Source organism: Pristiophorus japonicus, chromosome 24 (genome assembly GCF_044704955.1).
Source record: "Pristiophorus japonicus isolate sPriJap1 chromosome 24, sPriJap1.hap1, whole genome shotgun sequence".
NCBI lineage: Eukaryota > Metazoa > Chordata > Chondrichthyes > Pristiophoridae > Pristiophorus > Pristiophorus japonicus.
The window spans coordinates 29142254-29157703 of record NC_092000.1 but is presented as its reverse complement, the minus strand read 5'-3'; the positions used below and the strand labels follow the sequence as shown (position 1 = coordinate 29157703).

Below are 15450 nucleotides of genomic sequence, written 5' to 3'. Positions count from 1 at the left end.
TGCTTCTATGAGATCCCCTCTCATTCTTCTAAATTCCAGTGAATATAAGCCTAATCGATCCAATCTTTCTTCATATGTCAGTCCTGCCATCCCGGGAATCAGTCTGGTGAACCTTCGCTGCAATTCCTCAATAGCAAGAATGTCCTTCCTCAGATTAGGAGACCAAAACTGTACACAATATTCAAGGTTTGGCCTCACCAAGACCCTATACAACTGCAATAAGACCTCCCTGCTCCTATACTCAAATTCTCTCACTATGAAGGCCATCATGCCATTTGCCTTCTTCACTGCCTGCTGTACCTGCATGACAACTTTCAATGACTGATGTACTATGACACCCAGGTCTCGTTGCACCTCCCCTTTTCTTAATCTGTCACCATTCAGATAATATTCTGTCTCCCTATTTTTGTCACCAAAGTGGATAACCTCACATTTATCTACATTGTATTGCATCTGCCATGCATTTGCCCACTCACCTAACCTGTCCAAGTCACCTTGCAGCCTCTTAGCATCCTCCTCACAGCTCACAGCTTAGTGTCATCTGCAAACATGAGATATTACATTCAATTCCTTCGTCCAAATCATTAATATAGATTGTAAATAACTGGGGGCCCAGCACTGAACCTTGCGGTACCCCACTAGTCACTGCCTGCCATTCTGAAAAGGACCCATTTATTCCTACTCTTTGCTTCCTGTCTGCCAACCAGTTCTCTATCCACGTCAATACATTAGCCCCTATACCATGTGCTTTAATTTTGCACACTAATCTCGTGTGGGACCTTGTCAAAAGCCTTTTGAAAGTCCAAATATACCACATCCGCTGGTTCTCCCTTGTCCACTCTACTAGTTACATCCTCAAAAAATTCTAGAAGATTTGTCAAGCATGATTTCCCTTTCATAAATCCTTGCTGACTTGGACCAATCCTGTCACTGCTTTCCAAATGCGCTGCTATTACATCTTTAATAATTGATTCCAACATTTTCCCCACTACCGATGTCAGGCTAACCAGTCTATAATTCCCTGTTTTCTCTCTCCCTCCTTTTTTAAAAAGTGGGGTTACATTAGTTACCCTTCAATCCATAGGAACTGATCCAGAGTCTATAGAATGTTGGAAAATGACCACCAATGCGTTTAGGAATAAGAGCCCCAACCTAATCTTTCCTGATAGGCATCGTCTCTCAGTTCTGGTAAAATGCTAGTAAATCTTTGTTTGCACCTTCTCCAGTGCCTCTATATCCTTTTTATAATATGGAGACTAGAACTGTTCACAGTACTCCAATTGCGGTCTAACCAAGGTTTAACAAGTTTAACATAACTTCTCTGCTTTTCAATTCTATCCCTCTAGAAATGAGCCCGTGCTTTGTTTGCTTTTTTAAAAAATGGTCTTATTAACCTGTGTGGCTACTTGTAGTGATCTGTGTATCTGTAGCCCAGATCCTCTGTTCCTCTACCCCATTTAGACATTTATTTTCCAAGGTGTACATGGCCTCCTTATTCTTCCCCCCAAAATATATGCAATAGACAGTGCTCATCAATGGAGGTGGAGATACCATCTTTCCACCACCCAATAATGGTCTGGAAGCAAATTGTTGCAGACAAAATCTAAAGTACGCAGTGGTTTGAAAGTGTTGAGCCACCAGTACTTCCAGAGGTTTGATGAGGTCTTCTTTCACTGGTGAAAGTTTCAAGTGTGAGAGAATTAAACACCAATGTATACTTTGTTAAGTAATAGATAGACGTTAGATTACTTCACGAGGGCAATAAAACAATTTTTGAAACTCCCAAACACTAGTGTTCAGTCTTAGTAGCTGTGACTGAATTATTATTTATTAATAATTATAACCTTACTTCAACACTGCCGTCAACAGAGGTTAGATTGTAAGTAAAGAATAGAGAAATTTGCATTGTTCGTTACTAGTGTCACACAGTACATGAAAGTTGCAGCATTGCACAATTCAAGTGAAATGAGCTTGATTTTTTTCACACGTCACCATGCACAGGGACTGATACATCATCACACAAAATTAGCATTTCAGCTTTCAGCAGGGCATCAATTCTAGTTGCATAATAGTGAATTTCTGACACATAAGAGCTTGCACCTTTTCAAGCAATTGATTGGTATCCAACCCAACTGATGCACAAAATTATTTGTTTAGCAAAATGAACGGCAGTAAGTTTGTCCACTGTCAGCACTCTCTCGATAGCCTAATATGCAAAGCATCTAAACCATCCGGAACATCCCAAGTCTGTTGAGTTAGCTGATCTCAGTCATGACAGCATTTCGGCTGCTGGAGGGGTAAAAGGATTAGCTAGGATCCCCAGTCCTAAATACTATCCGATGACTCCTATAAGAAAGTGGATATTGGATGAACACATGATTAGGCTCAATTATGAAGCTCTTTTACAGTCAAAAAGCCTGCTGACATTTATTTACTGAATAGGCTCCTTCAGGAAAATGTGAGTAAAGGAAGTCAAAACAAAGTGTCTATATGTGAAGAAGCAAAAAAAATAGCAGAGGCTGGAAATGTGCAACAAAAACAGAAAATGCTGGAAGCACTCACCAGGGCAGTCATCATCTGTAGATAGATCCAACAGTTAATATTTCAGGGGGCCAAAATTGGCTATCACCCCAGTTGGGGGCGGTAACCACTCCAGGGTCAGACATTCTGTGCCTGGCGCACAAGTCCCGCTCCGAAAGCGAAATTGGGGTTACCGCACCTCACAGGAAGTGGAGTGCAATGTCGTGTGCTCCACTTCCTCTTGGGGTAGGATCAGGGGTGCTACCTGGGCACACCGTGAAGCTCTACGCGGCCTCTCCATGTAGCGCTGACACGGAAATGTCCCTCCTCTTCCATTAAAGGGGAGGGACACTGCAAACCCTTCAGGCCTTTTGATGGGCCTCTATTGGGCCACCAGGGATGTGGGGTGCCATGGCCGCAGCCCGGCATTGAAACGGAGTGTAGGGCTGCGGAGCCCCGCGACATCGATGGACAACAGCCCAATCGGTGAGTTGGTGAAAAAAAAATGCCGCAGCACACCTCCCCTTTAATTTTTGACCCACGATCGGAGTGCGGCCTGGTTCGTGATCCGCGAGGCTGGCGCTGACAATGTGGATATCTGAACGGAATATATGGCATTAAGAACAGTAAAGTAAACGGGATATATGAAAATGTATAAGCCATGGAAGAATAGCTGGGAGAATGTCAGATTGCAAATAGTGCAACATCAGCTTAGCTAACAGTCTGTCTCAAGGTTTCAAGTCACTAATCCTGCCAATAATATATAATTGTAACATGAAATACATCTGCAGAATTGCAAGGTCTCAGTAAATAGTCACACCATTAGATTGAAACATTTGGAGGCAATACTTGAGCTTTCAAGAAGAACATCTCATATAGATTGACTAATGAGTGGCTGAGTTAGACTGTCAATCCATTTGTATTTTGTTATCTGATTTCAAAACTGTATAACTGTTAACGCTTTACGATGTAACTTCACCTATCCGTAGGGAGTGTGTACGCTCTATCCAGAGAGTATATCTTCTGTCTGATAGGTCTTACTGGCCGGTAATAAAGACTGCTTTGTTCAAAGCACAAGAGGTATTCGACTCAGTAATTTTACTGAACCAGATTGAGGTAAAAGAATCCAGGAATTAACATTTGGTGTCAGAAGTGGGATCTCAACGGACGACTGCCGAAAACTTGCGAATTAAGAGCCAGACTAGCCTTGGACGAGACGAGGGGAAAATGGCCACTGGAGTGAGTATGATTTCAATACTGCTCCAGTTTCCCCCGGTTTCAAAAATCTGAGGAAAGTTTAGCCACTCGCTGGTTCTCAGGTAGTGTCTGAACGAGATCCAGGACAATCTGGTGAATACCTTTCAAACTTAGAATAGGGATAGAGATAGGGAAATTGTGCGATGATGCAAACCAAGCGGCGACTTGGAAAGATAGTTAGAGCTAGATAGGGATAGATGATCAATCATGGATCCAAAAAAAAAATTAATAGGAAAGAAAAGAGACTCTTGTGAATGTCTGTTTAAATGAGAAATGCTTCTGTGACTTTTACTGTAAAAAAAAAAGCCGGGGAGTTGTGGTTTGTTTTATCTCAAACAGAATGAAAGTTTGTTTTAACCCTTCGTAGTGTTGTCCTGTATGTGGGAAGTTTAAGAGTGTGAACCTTATTGAATTACGTATATTCGGATGATAAGTTGCGGAGCCAGGAAATGCCCAAAGGATAGATTTGTTAAAAAGAGAAAAAATTACATGGTCCCGGTGGTTTAAAAAAAAAGAAAAACTTGTTGAAAACAAACATTCAGAGAAGGCACAGCAAAACAACTGAGATGGATTCAAAAGGATTTAAAAAAAAAAATTATATTAAATAACACGACCTTGAGGCTGGAACAATTGAGATAACGAAAAGCAGTCCACAGCCTACGTGCCAGACTTCTCTCTAGTTATAAAAAAAAAGTAACGTACTAAATAGGTGCTGAAAGAAAAAAAAAATGTTCTGAGATTTTAAATTATGAAAAATATAAAATCACTCCTGTCCAATTGGCAAAAAAAAAACTCCATTAAATTAGGGCTTTCATTGACTGATTGAATTTAAACTGCGCAGTAACGTCAAAGGATCGGGAAATTTGGAGACTAAAAGAAATTAATTGAGGCTCATAAGAAATCAAAATTAGAAAATTAGGCTCACAGGGAATAAAATGGGGATTTAAATAGAGGATAGGTGTTCAACTCAGGTACGACGAAGGGACCTTGAATATCACTTGGCCCGTCTAGGCTCTGATTGAATTTAAAAAAAAAACCCCGCAGCAACTCGGAAGGTAGGGCCGACGCGAACGCGCGGCCGAGAGAGAGAAGGGCCGAAGCGAACGCGGTGACGTAAACGCGCAGTGAAGCGAACGCGCAGTGACGTCAACGCGCAGTGACGTAGACGCGCAGTGACGTAAACGCGCAGTGACGCCGACGCGTAGTGACGCAGAGGCGCAGCAACGCGAATCGCGAAAGTCAGTGCTAATGGCAGTAAGTCTGTAAGTCTTAAGGTGTTTAGAGTTTTAAGTTTAGTATTAAGATCGTGCGGCTATGCGGACCGTGCGGTGATGCGGGTAAGATCGTGCGGCTATGCGGACCGTGCGGTGATGCGGGTAATTTTGTAGATCGTGCGGCTATGCGGACCGTGCGGTGATGCGGGTACGTGTTAGAAGTCTTTGTCTATTTTGTAGATCGCGCGGCTATGCGGACCGTGCGGCGATGCGGGTAAAGTAAAGTTAAAGTATCTTAACTCGCGCGGCGACGCGAGCCACGGGTCGACGCGGATTGCGCGGCGGCGTGAACTGCGAGGCAACGCGGATTGCGAGGCGACGTGAGCTGCGGGGCAACGCGGATTGCAAGGCGACGTGAACTGCGAGGCGACGTGGTAGTTTAGTATTAAGATCGTGCGGCGACGCGGACCGTGCGGTGATGCGGGTAAGTGTTAGATTTGGAGTTAGTTAAAGTCCGTGTTAGTTCTGTAAAGTCTGTGTCTATTTGTAAGTTTGTTTAAATTGCACGACGACACGAACGCGTAGCGACACAGTAATACGAGGGGCAGTGTGAAAATGGGAAATCAGTTAGATAAAACCACGGATGCGGATAGTCCGCTACAAAAGTTATGTGAGGAATTCCCTGAAAGAGCTGAAGACTTTAGAAAATTATCAGGAGCCCTGAACAAATTATTAGGGGATGACCAGTGGCCTCTAAGTGACACTAGAAGCGTAGAGGTAAAAAAAAAAGCACAGGGATTAATTTGGAGAAGGGGACGAGGAAAAGGGGATAAAAAAATTTAATTGCAACCTGGCGACATTATTGTCAGAAATTAAAAGATGCATCACTTCTATCGAGTTGGCAAACAATGCTATTAAATTAGGACTTGCATTGACAGAGGGAACACATGTTAAAACTGTAGACGTCTTTAAAAAAAAAGAATGAATGTGCGCACGAGAAACTTGCTAAGAGATCCTCTGGGACCTCTGAGAAAGGTATTGATCAACTACAAGTTAAAATGGCTGGCTTTGTGTTAACCGAGGCTGATGATGAAATTGATGAGTGGCCACTGACTCAGCGCCCAACGGCGCCTCCCGCACCCCCTGGCCTCTTGCTCCAGTCCTCTTCCCAACACCCTCCACCTAACACTCCAGTAAAAAAGAGTTAGGAACAACCACATATCACCAAAGCAACAAACCCAAACTGACTCCTCATCCTCTGATAGCGATTCGGATCCCCAGTTTACAAGCAATACAGCCGAAAGGACCAGATCTCACACTCGAAAGGGCAGAACTATATCTCAACATCACAAACAGTCCCGTAAATCTTCTAGTCAACCTACCAGTCCAAGTTGTGAAAGACATAGCAAACACCCCCGCCGATCGAGACACAGAACTGTCAAGCAGTCAGACAGCTCTGAAACATCCTCCGGCCTAGAAATGATTTCCAAGATCCCAAAGTCCCGACACCAATTCCCTGTCAGACCAATGCCAAACCCTGATGCACAACAAGCTGCAGACCACCTCTCTATAGATGTCTGTGATCTTCAAACAACTATTTGATTGCTCACGCTATCCGGACAGATGGAAAGGGCAGTTAGATATTATTGGCAGAAAAAGAAAGGGGAGGGGGGAGGTGCGCCCCCAACCCGGGTCAAGACTGAATACGTGACTAGAAAGGAAGAGCCATCTCGGGAGGAAGGATCAATAGAACCGCAGTGTTGCATACAGGATTGGATGGATAAGCAAGGATACGGTTATACTAAACAACCAAACGGCCCGAGCCCTGCTAATAAACCTCCCTATTGTCCCCGGCATGGTATGGGAAGAGGCCGGGACTGGGTAAGAGGAATTGACTGTTTTAATTGTGGGCAGGAAGGACATTGGAATAAAAATTGCCCCTACCGTCAGCATGGAAAAGGAAGAGGAGGAAGAGGAGGGGGGCAAGGGGGGAGAGGAAGATCTTACACTAACTTCTCCCAGAACAACCCCTTTGGTCAATTGTCCCCCGATTGACTACGCAGCTTGATTGTGCAGGGATCCTCCCCGGACGACGAACCCATTCTGAATGAGTGGCAACCCTTTTTGATAGATACGGGAGCCTTCATGTCTTCTGTACAATCAAAGCTTAAACTCCCTGCTTCTACTGAAACACAGGAACTTTCAGGATTCCTGGGACAAATCTCGACATTCCCAGTGTCAGAACCGGTTAAAATGGGTTACCAGGAAGAATCGGTGGAACATCGAGTTGTTATCACAACCAATCTGGACTGTAACTTGATAGCTAGAGACCTCCTTTGCAAATTCCAGTTGCATTTGGAGTGTGGAGATAACGGGATTATTGTAAAACAGGAAACCCTTAAGCGGCAGTATTATACCACTAGAACCCCTCAGTGGTGGTCTCTGGACCTGCCGCAGGCACCCTGTCACGTGACCCTAACATACGATCCCAGTGGAAAGAATCAGGACCTGCAGAACTTTTATCAGGATCACGAAGGGGAAGTGAAGGGAATTCTATTAAGGGCTAGAGTGACTGGACTGGAAAGAGAGGCAGATTTTGTGGAAGTGGATAAGAATCTGTGGAAACAGCCCCTAACAATGGCACCGCATATTGCTCGTGAAGTATTAGCCCCTCACCATGCTAAAGATTTGGGAGTTATGGTACACAAGGCCATAGATGAGGCTGACCCTACCAGCCGGGATGTGCAAATCGTAAAACATGGCCGAACAGTCCAATTTAATGGGGACCCCGAGAAAGTATTAACAACTCTATGGCATCATACTGGCTCGGACATACCCGACTATGTGGATCCTCATGTGTGGGCAGAGGACCCCTCCCAAGTGGGTTATACTCCCATTAATTGAGATCCCAGTGCAGGGCAATGTGGACTGGCCCTCTATCCGACAGAACCCACTGAAATCACAGGCAATCCTAAACTGACTTTTCGGCACTGTACTGCAATTAATCCGGCCTGTTTTCTTACTGAGCCACCCCAAGATGAGGAAGAACCCAGTCATGATTGTTTATCTTTAATTTAAGAGGCCACATCAGTCAGGGAAGATTTAGTTGATGTACCAATGGAAGATCCAGACTGTATTCTTACTGAGCCAACCAAAGATGAGGAAGAACCCAGTCATGATTGTTTATGTATGTTGACGGAAGTACTTCTATTAATCCAGAAGATACACGAATCTCAGGATACGCCATAGTAAACCAGGAGAATCAGGTCTTGGAATCTGCCACTTTGAAACCGCCTATTCTGCTCAACAAGCTGAACTATTCGCCCTCACCCAAGCCTGTATCTTGGCCAACGATCTCAAAGTCAATATCTATACCGACTCTAGGTATGCCTTTGGGGTGGCGCATGATTTCGGACAATTATGGAAAAATAGGGGATTCCTAACCTCACAGGGGAATGAGATATCTCATAAACAGTTAGTATCTGATTTGTTGCAAGCCCTCATGTTCCCCAAACGCATTGCCATTGTACCAAGAGGCCAAACAGGCCTCTCGTGACCAACAGATGGTAGTGCCCAAAATTATGAGTCAGATTAAAAATCCTGCAAAGGATAAGTTAGCCTCGGAAAAACCAATGCCAACCATCCAAGATGTTATAAAAGCACAGGGGGACGCTCCTGAAAAAGATAAACTGTTGTGGAAATATTATGCATGTACTTATGACAATGTTTCTAAACTCTGGACCACTCCCGCGGAACAGACTTGCATGTCTGACGAGTTGGCCTCATGGGTTATAGAATGTCTGCATTTTGCTACTCATTGTGGAGCAAGGACCACGAGTGACACACTTTTGGCTACTTGGTGGCACCCTAAACTCCAGGCGCTCACCCAGAACATCAGTAGTCGTTGCCTGGTTGGCCAGCAACATAATCCAGGGAAGGGAGTCCCCTGTGATTGGGGTAAAACGCCCCTACCCGAAGGTCCCTTTGAGACATTTTAGTTGGACTACATTGAGTTGCAAAAAGTTCAGTGTTACAGATATGTGTTAGTAATAGTAGATGTGTTTAGCAGATGGATTGAAGCCTACCCTAACCTGGACAATAAGACTCAGACTGTTGTTAAGGTGTTAATGAGGGAAATTGTTCCTAGATATGAGATCTCAGCTAGACTGATGACCACCTATGTTCTTTCTCTGACTCAGGCTCTGCGACTAGTTCACAACCAGGTTCAAGATGCTCACCTCGACCTCCCAGTTTTACCCGAATTGTCCCTCGTGGCACCAGGGAAGTATGGATTCGGAAGGGATTAGAGCCACAATAGGAGGGGCCTTTTTAGGTGTCACTCACTACCCCTACTGCAGCCAAGGTTGAGGGGAAAAGTGCCTGGGTTCACCTGCACCACTGCAAGCTCATCACCATTTAAACAAATTTTGCTGGTTAGTCTAATTCCTGTTTCTGTTCCAGATCTCCTCCTCCCTATAGCTGAACAATGCAGTTGAAGGAGGATCAGTTTGAACTCTTACCTGTCAGACAGCCAAATACACTGACGGAAACCTGAAGGGAAACGTGAAAACAGAACTCTTTTTATCAGCTAAATAATTGGACTATTTATAAGATGAGACTGTGTCTGTATGCTACTGTCTGCATAATAGTGTTGATATATGACAGTTTTGGTGCACGGGAAGGAAGACAAAGGCGAGAGCTCCATGTAAACACCTTTTTGTATATGTCTTACGTTTATGCGGAAAAAGGGCACTTCACTAGATGCTGGGTGTGTTCACATATCCCTATACATTCCAAAGGGGGAATTCCTTTGCGCACCGTTCCCCTGACCCTAACTGAGACTGTTAGATGGATTCAAAGAAACGATATTGGAACAGGTAGCTAACCGCACTGCTGAGGCTCTGGAGGGCATCACAGCTGAAATGGTAGCGATAAGGACCGTAGCATTACAAAACCGAATGGCCCTCGATTACCTGTTAGCTGAGAAAGGGGGAACGTGTGCCCTGATAGGATCTGAATGTTGCACTTACATTCCTGATAGTTCAGAAAACATAACCCACCTTGCCGATCACATAAGGAGGGAGGTGAAAAAGTTATCCACACCAGCAAAAGAACTTAGCAGGTTTGATTGGTTTCTGGGTGGATCTTGGAGATCCTATCTAATACATGGCGCAATTGTTCTCATCATAATAATTACCTGCTGTTTGATTGTTGGTTGCCTTAACCTCTGCTGTAAAGCAATGACAAGGTTAGCAGACCCTCTTGTGGTCAAGGGTTCCCGGGTTATGATCCAACAAACTAGAGAACTACTCAACAATGCAATACTCATAGAATGATCCTAAATGTTATCATAGAATGATAAAAGGGGGGATGTGGATATCTGAACGGAATATATGGCATTAAGAACAGTAAAGTAAACGGGATATATGAAAATGTATAAGCCATGGAAGAATAGCTGGGAGAATGTCAGATTGCAAATAGTGCAACATCAGCTTAGCTAACAGTCTGTCTCAAGGTTTCAAGTCACTAATCCTGCCAATAATATATAATTGTAACATGAAATACATCTGCAGAATTGCAAGGTCTCAGTAAATAGTCACACCATTAGATTGAAACATTTGGAGGCAATACTTGAGCTTTCAAGAAGAACATCTCATATAGATTGACTAATGAGTGGCTGAGTTAGACTGTCAATCCATTTGTATTTTGTTATCTGATTTCAAAACTGTATAACTGTTAACGCTTTACGATGTAACTTCACCTATCCGTAGGGAGTGTGTACGCTCTATCCAGAGAGTATATCTTCTGTCTGATAGGTCTTACTGGCCGGTAATAAAGACTGCTTTGTTCAAAGCACAAGAGGTATTCGACTCAGTAATTTTACTGAACCAGATTGAGGTAAAAGAATCCAGGAATTAACAACATTACCCGCAGCAGCCTCAAGGGACGCTGCATAATTTCCATCACGGGCGGAAATGGGTCGCTGGGGGCGAAAAGGAGTCACTGCGCCTCCCCCCCACCAGGCGAAAACATTTTTGGGCCCCGTTAACGCCCCCCAGAACGCACAATAGGGAAATTTCGCCTCCCAGGTGTATACACTTTGCCAGATGACAGTCAGCTTGGGTCCTCTGCACCCGCAAAGGTAAAACCTTGTTAACTGAAAATAGATGATTCCTTTCTTATCCCCCTTTATTTTAGAAAAACTAAAAATCGCCATACAGCAAATGTCCAACATCAACGCAACACAGTCTGTGAATGGGACATCTTCCATTTTGTACTGCGAGACTGCAGTGACACAAGAAACTGCTGTCAATGCTGATCCAGGCACTTGGCATGTTCTCGAAAGCCACATGCAGATGTATACTCACCTGAGTGGATCTCTGGCCTTGCAAAAGGCACATGATGATGATTAAATGACATGGGTATCCATCCATGCTTTTATTGTTAATCACCTTTTTACTAGTTGCACATCTTTCTTTCTGGCTTATTGCAAACATACTTCCAGTTACAGAATGAATCTCAGGATGCCTTTATTCAGCTTAAAATGAGCGGCAGCAGTAGCTGAAAATATCTCAAGCTGTGTTGAGATATAGGAGCTCTAGATTTCAGGCCCTGGAAAGTGTTAGCAAGGAATAAGAACATACTGTGCATTTCTCTTACAATAAATCATCTTTGAAAATACACTTAATTACAGGCTATCCATGCTCCTGTAACGAAGAATGATCAGAGCCTGCTGTCGGTGAATATTCGGGTCTGCGCAATTTTCAATAGTTGGGTGAAATTCTTTCTCCTTCTGAAAGTTAGGAGTGGAAAGTCCCTGAATGTAAATTTGAAATGGCAGTTCTCCCACTACTTGGAGGCACGCTACATTTCATCAATATTTTTATGTTAAAAATCTTTCGGTCTTCATATTAGAACATTTGTTATTCTTTGTTCTTTCTCTCCTGGTGACTCGATTTTGGGGAAGGACTGACAGTGAAACGTGCCCAGTCTGTCAAGACGGATACAGGTTTGAATCAAAGCCCACCACCAACTTCAGCTCAGCAGGAAGGGCTTTTAATGCAGTCCTGGCTCCTCAACATCTTACGGCTATCAAAATAAAACAACTAAAAAGCCACTCGTTTCAATTCCTTGCTGACTGAGCGTGGGGGAATTGTACAGACCTTTTGAAAGGATGACAGGAATTATCCAAAGGGCGGCAGTGTGCTGGGGTAAAATGGTGCATTGAGGCCGTGTTAATTACTTCTTTTTTTATTTTGCTGGAATTATATAGTCTGCTGAAAAAAGATAACATTTTGCTCTAGTTTCCTTTGGGCCTGTAAAAGCTTCACACAAGCCAAACCCTAGTTCAATTGCCAATTTGTACGCAACTATTTTCTACGGAAAACAAGAAGGGTGCCAACTCTCAACTCATTATCTGCACATTCGCTTCTCAAACTTTTTCAAGCTGAGTTTAAAGGAATTTCAATCCCTCCAAGGCCCCACTAGTAACAACTCGTTCATCCACTGGGCTTCTTACCACCTTCTGTGATGGGAGAAAAACCTTTTTAGAAAGCGGTGGGGTTGGGGCTTGGGGAGGCCATCCAATTAGCTGGGTTAGCACAAATGCTTCCACAGCAGCGGTTTATTGGTTGCTATGGAAATGAGCCTTTTTGGTAATGGTTGGGAGCGAGAGAGTTACTGAAAAGGCCTGGGCTCTGTCTCACAGCACTGTTGCCAAAGCCCACTTCTGACCTCCATGTTCAGTGACCCCTCGGACTACTTTGCATGGACAGGGTTTACTGCCTGTGGAAAGTGGGGAATGCCTCAGTTTAAGGAGCAATGCCATACACCATGAGGCAGCAACTGCAAGTCACCGCCTGGCAAACATATCTTTGCTATAATATTATTCCTACCAGTGGCATAATATTTTCTCTTTAATGGGACAGATGCTTGACCATCAATACGCAACATACTACAAAAGTACCGATAATTTGTCATGGGTTATAAGTTGTGCTCCTTAATTTTGAAAGCAGCTCTTTCTAAATTTCACCTTGCAGTTGGTAGAAGGACCCTATTTACAGTGATGTCAGTTTTGCCAGCTGGAGGGAAACAGCAACCCCAAAAAACCTGGTTGTCAGAAACTGAATTGTCCCTGTCCCAATCATCCTTGCGCCTTTCTGTAACACAAATGAAACAAAACTAGCCCAGTGCAAAGTATATTAAAAGCTCAGCAAATTCAACTAAGGAGTAGAAGTAGCAGAGATAGAGGTGCTACATTGGCCTTTGACACTCCTGGCTTGTGGAGGTGAAAGTTAGCTAGTTTTCTCTCTCTCTACTGCTATCAAGTCGTCCCTGCTGGAATTGCATGTGTGCAGGTTAGGTGAGGCCAGTGATGGCGTCCTCATAGTTAAATAGCCTGGTATAACACAGGAATAATGGACACTTGGACAAAGCACTAGAAGACAAACACACTGATGGAACTCTATCCAAGCAAGGAATAAGATCATAAGAAATAAGAGTAGGAGTAGGCTATTCGGCCCCTCGCGCCTGCTCCACCATTCAATAAGATCATGGCTAATCTCTGACCTCAACTCCACCTTCCGGCGCTATCCCCATATCCAGATTCCATTAATATCCAAAAATCTATCGATCTTTGTCTAGAATATACTCAATGACTGAGCACCACAGCCCTCTGGGGTAGAGAATTCCAAAGATTCACCACCCTCTGAGTGAAGAAAATTCTCCTCGTCTCAGTCCTAAATGGCCAACCTCTTATTCTGAGACTGAGTTCTCTAGACTCTAGAATCAACGCTTTCAGAAAAGAAAGAGGGAAGAGGAGAACAAAAGGGAAATGGTTTAAAATGTGACACAAATGCAGTTTTACATTGTTTTCAATCCATTTTATTCCATTTAGGTAAACCATAGCTTGTATGAACAGAATATGCGGTGGGTAATCCATGTTATTTCTCTGGTGAATATCACTCATGGATTATCAAGCCTTTCCCACTCATGTACCCGTTACAGTAACTACAAAGCATCAATTCAATCAATAGCTGCACAATACATGAACATGGTTCATGTTCCTCAGCTGAACCTGGATACGTGTCTTAAAATCTGTTATTATTTATAGTGCAACAATTAGTGCATCTTTCCATATGACATGTTTGTTTTTTCTTTCATGGTAGCCAGTGTATTCTTTTTTAAGTGCCGCAGATTAGGAGTTTTAGGATGTGGTGTTTAATGATCATTCTACAATGCCTATCCTCTATATACTGCAATATATAAACAACAATTTGTATTTATATAGCAACTTTAATGTAGAAAAGTGTCTCAAGGTGCTTCATAAGGGGGAAATGGTTGCTGAGCCAAAGGAGAGATAAAGAAGTAAACAAAAAGAAGCTTTGCCAAAGAGCCAGGTCTCAAGGAGGATGTTAAAGGAGGAGACAGAGTTACACAGAGGCAGAGGGATTTTTAAAGATTGGGTGATTGACTGCTGAAGACATGGCTGCCAATGATGGGGGGTAAGGGGAGGCAGCAACACAAGAAGCTGGAGTCAGAGAAATGGAGAGTTTGGTGCAGTGGGGAACCGGAGGGAAATGGGAGAACTGGACGAGGTTACAGAGATACGGGGCATGGCCATTGAGGGATTTAATCACAGAGGTGACAATTTCAAATTTCAAACTCATACCGATGAAAAAGCAACAGACAGGTCAATCCTTCGTGCTCTAAATGCAACAACAGCACTTTAGATCCATCATTATTTGTAAGAGAAGTGGTTACTTGAGTTTAATTGAGGATGGGCAAAAATCAGCAACAAACAAATTAAGGTAATAGTAGGTTACTATCCTGGGGAAATACACAACTATGAGGAAAATGCTATATATATTACTATAATCGTCAAATTATCAGGAAACGACTAAACAGAAATATGCTTCAAATTAAAAGACGTTAATTGAATTTAACAAATTATATCATAATTTTAATTTCGCTAACAGTTTAAATAGTATTTTGTATAATACCTAAAAACACTAATGAAAGCAGCAGACATAAAATCCAAGGCACAACAATCTCTATACTTCGAGATAAAAAGAATTGTTTAAAATTTCACATGTACAAATTAGAAACAGAAAATCTGGAAACGCACATCAAGTCAGTCAGCATCTGAAAAGACAAATCTCAGGTTAATAATCGAGTGTAGGCCCTTTCTCGGAGCAATGAAAGGTTGTCTCGTCTTTTCCCTCTTCAGATGCTGATCAATCTGCTGTGTCTTTCCAGCATTCCCTGCTTTTAATTCTCTTACTTTTCATATTAACAAACACCCGACGTGACCAACCGGTAAAGTCACTCCGATATACTTAGAGGCCGGATAGAAAAAAAATCAAACCTTAATGTGCCAAACTTGACAATGAGATTTTAAAATGTAACGAAAATATTTTCAGTAAAACCACAAAGTACTTCAGTGTTTCTTCATTATTAT

At 43.0% G+C, this 15450-nt stretch overlaps 1 protein-coding gene across 3 annotated transcripts in view; it reads right to left on the bottom strand.

The window, feature by feature from the left end:
- The window catches only part of pbx4 (pre-B-cell leukemia transcription factor 4), a 441364-nt gene that overhangs the window by 184838 nt on the left and 241076 nt on the right, over positions 1-15450 (bottom strand). The gene's annotated exons all lie outside the window — the stretch shown is intronic.